Here is a 4,592-nt window from a genome sequence, read left to right on the forward strand (position 1 = left end):
TATAACTAGTGTCACAGGAATGGTTCAAAACAAAGTCAGTAAGAAGAGTCAGTCTTCTTGTACTTAAGCCGGCATTGTGCCTTTTGTATTTATTTACGATGCAATTTCTGTGTTTCATCGTCAATAAGAAGGTCCAAGGGATACAGTAAACCTGAAGTGAAGCACCGACATCAATAACTAGTGTCACATGAATGGTTCATATCATAGTCAGTAAGAAGAATCATACTTCTTGTACTTAAGCCGCCATTGTGCCTTTTGTATTTAATTCCGATGCAATTTCTGTGTTTCATCGTCAATAAGAAGGTCCAAGGGATACAGCAAACCTGAATTGAAGCATCGGATTCTATAACTAGTGTCACAGGAATGGTTCAAAGCATAGTCAGTAAGAAGAGTCAGTCTTCTTGTACTTAAGTCGGCATTGTGCCTTTTGTATTTAATTCCGATGCAATTTCTATGTTGCATCGTCAATAAGAAGGTCCAAGGGATACAAAGAACCTGGAGTGAACCATCGGAATCTATAACTAGTGTCACAGGAATGAATCAAAACATAGTCAGTAAGAAGAGTCAGTCATCTTGTACTAAAGTCGGAATTGTTCCTTTTGTATTTAATTCCGATGCTATTTCTGTGTTTCATCGTCAATAAGAAGGTCCAAGGGATACAGTAAACCTGAAGTGAAGCATCCAAATCTATAACTAGTGTAACAGGAATGGTTCAAAACATAGACAGTGGGAAGAGTCAGTCTTCTTGTACATAAGTCGGCATTGTGCCTTTTCTATTTCATTCCTATGCAATTTCTGTGTTTCATCGTCAATAAGAAGGTCCAAGGCATATAGTAAACCTGGAGTGAAGCATCGGAATCTATAACTAGTGACACAGGAATGGTTCAAAACATAGACAGTAAGAAGAGTCAGACTTCTTGTACTTAAGTCTTCATTGTGCCTTTAGTATTTAATTCCGATGCAATTTCTATGTTTCATCGTCAATAAGAAGGTCCAAGGGATACAGTAAACCTGGAGTGAAGCATCGGAATCTACTACTAGCGTCACAGGAATGAATCAAAACATAGTCAGTAAGAAGAGTCAGTCTTCTTGTACTTAAGTTGGAATTGTGCCTTTTGTATTCAATTCCGATGCAATTTCAATGTTTCATCGGCAATAAGAAGCTCCAAGGGATACAGTAAACCTGAAGTGAAGCATCGGAATCTATAACTACTGTCACAGGAATGGTTCAAAACATAGACAGTAAGTAGAGTCAGGATTCTTGTACTTAAGTCGGCATTGTGCCTTTTGTATTTAATTCCGATGCAATTTCTGTGTTTCATCTTCAATAAGAAGGTCCAAGGGAAACAGTAAACCTGAAGTGAAGCATCAGAGTCTATAGCTAGTGTCACAGGAATGGTTCAAACATAGTCAGTAAGAAGAGTCAGTCTTCTTGTACATAAGTCAGCATTGTGCCTTTTGAATTTAATTCCGATGCAATTTCTGTGTTCATCGTCAATAAGAAGGTCCAAGGGATACAGTAAACCTGGAGTGAAGCATCGGAATCTATAACTAGTGTAACAGGAATGGTTCGAAGCATCGACAGTAAGAAGAGTCAGTCTTCTTGTACTTAATTCGGCATTGTGCCTTTAGTATTTAATTCCGATGCAATTTCAGTGTTTCATCGTCAATTAGAAGGTCCGAGGGATACAGTAAACCTGAAGTGAAGAACCGGAATCTATAACTAGTGTCACATGAATGGTTCAAATCATAGTCAGTAAGAAGAGTCAGATTTCTTGAACTTAAGTCTCCATTGTGCCATTTGTATTTAATTCCGATGCAATTTCTGTGTTTCATCGTCAATAAGAAGGACCAAGGGATACAGTAAACCTGGAGTGAAGCATCGGAATCTCTAACTAGTGTCGCAAGAATGGTTCAAAGCATAGACAGTAAGAAGAGTCAGTCTTCTTGTACTTAATTCGGCATTGTGCCTTTTGTATTTAATTCCGATGCAATTTCTGTGGTTCATCGTCAATAAGAAGGTCAGAGGGATACAGTAAACCTGAAGTGAAGCATCGGAATGTATAACTAGTGTCACAGGAATGGCTCAAAACATATTCAGTAAGAAGAGTCAGTCTTCTTGTACTTAAGTCGGCATTGTGCATTTTGTATTTATTTCCGATGCAATTTCTGTGTTTCATCGACAATAAGAAGGTCCAAGGGATAAAGTAAACTTGGAGTGAAGCATCAGAATCTATGACTAGTGACACAGGAATGGTTCAAAACATAGACAGTAGGAAGATACAGTCTTCTTGCACTTAAGTCGGCATTGTGCCTTTTCTATTTAATGTCGATGCTATTGCTGTGTTTCATCGTCAATAAGAAGGTCCAAGGGATACAGTAAACCTGAAGTGAAGCATCGGAATCTATAACTAGTGTCACAGGAATAGTTCTAACATAGACAGTGGGTAGAGTCAGTCTTCTTGTACTTAAGTCGGCATTGTGCCTTTTGTATTTAATTCCGATGCAATTTCTGTGTTTCATCGTCAACAAGAAGGTCCAAGGGTTACAGTAAACCTGGAGTGAAGCATCGGAATCTATAACTAGTGTCATAGGAATCAATCAAAACATAGTCTGAAAGTAGAGTCAGTCTTCTTGTACTAAAGTCAGCATTGTGCCTTTTGTATTTAATTCCGATGCAATTTCGGTGTTTCATCGTCAATTAGAAGGTCCAAGGAATACAGTAAACCTGGAGTGAAGCATCGGAATCTATAACTAGTGTCACAGGGATGGTTCAAAACATAGGCAGTAAGAAGAGTCAGTCTTCTTGTACTTAACTCGGCATTGTGCCTTTTGTATTTAATTCCGATGCAATTTCTGTGTTTTCATCGTCAATAAGAAGGTCCAAGGGATACAGTTATCCTGGTGTGAAGCATCGGAATCTATAACTAGTGTCACATGTATGGTTCATACCATAGACAGTAAGAAGAGTCAGTCTTCTTGTACTTAATCCGGCATTGTGCCTTCTGTATTTAATTCCTATGCAATTTGTGTGTTTCATCGTCAATAAGAAGGTCCAAGGGATACAGTAAACCTGGAGTGAAGCATCGGAATCTATAACTAGTGTCACAGGAATGGTTCAAAAACATCGACCGTAAGAAGAGTCAGTCTTCTTGTACTTAACTCGGCATTGTGCCTTTTGTATTTAATTCCGATGCAATTTCTGTGTTTCATCGTCAATTAGAAGGTCAGAGGGATACAGCAAATCTGAAGTCAAGCATCGGAATCTATAACTAGTGTCACATGAATGGTTCAAAAACATAGTCAGTTAGAAGAGTCAGTCTTCTTGTACTTAAGACGGCATTGTGCCTTTTGTATTTAATTCCGATGCAACTTCTGTGTTTCATCGTCAATAAGAAGATCCAAGGGATACAGTATACCTGAAGTGAAGCATCAGAATCTATAACTAGTGTCACAGGAATGGTTCAAAACAAAGTCAGTAAGAAGCGTCAGTCTTCTTGTACTTAAGCCGGCATTGTGCCTTTTGTATTTATTTACGATGCAATTTCTGTGTTTCATCGTCAATAAGAAGGTCCAAGGGATACAGTAAACCTGAAGTGAAGCACCGGCATCAATAACTAGTGTCACATGAATGGTTCATATCATAGTCAGTAAGAAGAATCATACTTCTTGTACTTAAGCCGCCATTGTGCCTTTTGTATTTAATTCCGATGCAATTTCTGTGTTTCATCGTCAATAAGAAGGTCCAAGGGATACAGCAAACCTGAATTGAAGCATCGGATCCTATAACTAGTGTCCACAGGAATGGTTCAAAACATAGTCAGTAAGAAGAGTCAGTCTTCTTGTACTTAAGTCGGCATTGTGCCATTTGTATTTAATTCCGATGCAATTTCTATGTTGCATCGTCAATAAGAAGGTCCAAGGGATACAAAGAACCTGGAGTGAACCATCGGAATCTATAACTAGTGTCACAGGAATGAATCAAAACATAGTCAGTAAGAAGAGTCAGTCATCTTGTACTAAAGTCGGAATTGTGCCTTTTGTATTTAATTCCGATGCTATTTCTGTGTTTCATCGTCAATAAGAGGGTCCAAGGGATACAGTAAACCTGAAGTGAAGCATCCAAATCTATAACTAGCGTAACAGGAATGGTTCAAAACATAGACAGTGGGAAGAGTCAGTCTTCTTGTACATAAGTCGGCATTGTGCCTTTTCTATTTCATTCCTATGCAATTTCTGTGTTTCATCGTCAATAAGAAGGTCCAAGGCATATAGTAAACCTGGAGTGAAGCATCGGAATCTATAACTAGTGACACAGGAATGGTTCAAAACATAGACAGTAAGAAGAGTCAGACTTCTTGTACTTAAGTCTTCATTGTGCCTTTAGTATTTAATTCCGATGCAATTTCTATGTTTCATCGTCAATAAGAAGGTCCAAGGGATACAGTAAACCTGGAGTGAAGCATCGGAATCTACTACTAGCGTCACAGGAATGAATCAAAACATAGTCAGTAAGAAGAGTCAGTCTTCTTGTACTAAAGTTGGAATTGTGCCTTTTGTATTTTATTCCGATGCAATTTCAATGTTTCATC

The sequence above is a fragment of the Schistocerca piceifrons genome, unplaced genomic scaffold, assembly GCF_021461385.2.
Source record: "Schistocerca piceifrons isolate TAMUIC-IGC-003096 unplaced genomic scaffold, iqSchPice1.1 HiC_scaffold_1544, whole genome shotgun sequence".
In the NCBI taxonomy this organism is placed as follows: Eukaryota; Metazoa; Arthropoda; class Insecta; order Orthoptera; family Acrididae; genus Schistocerca; species Schistocerca piceifrons.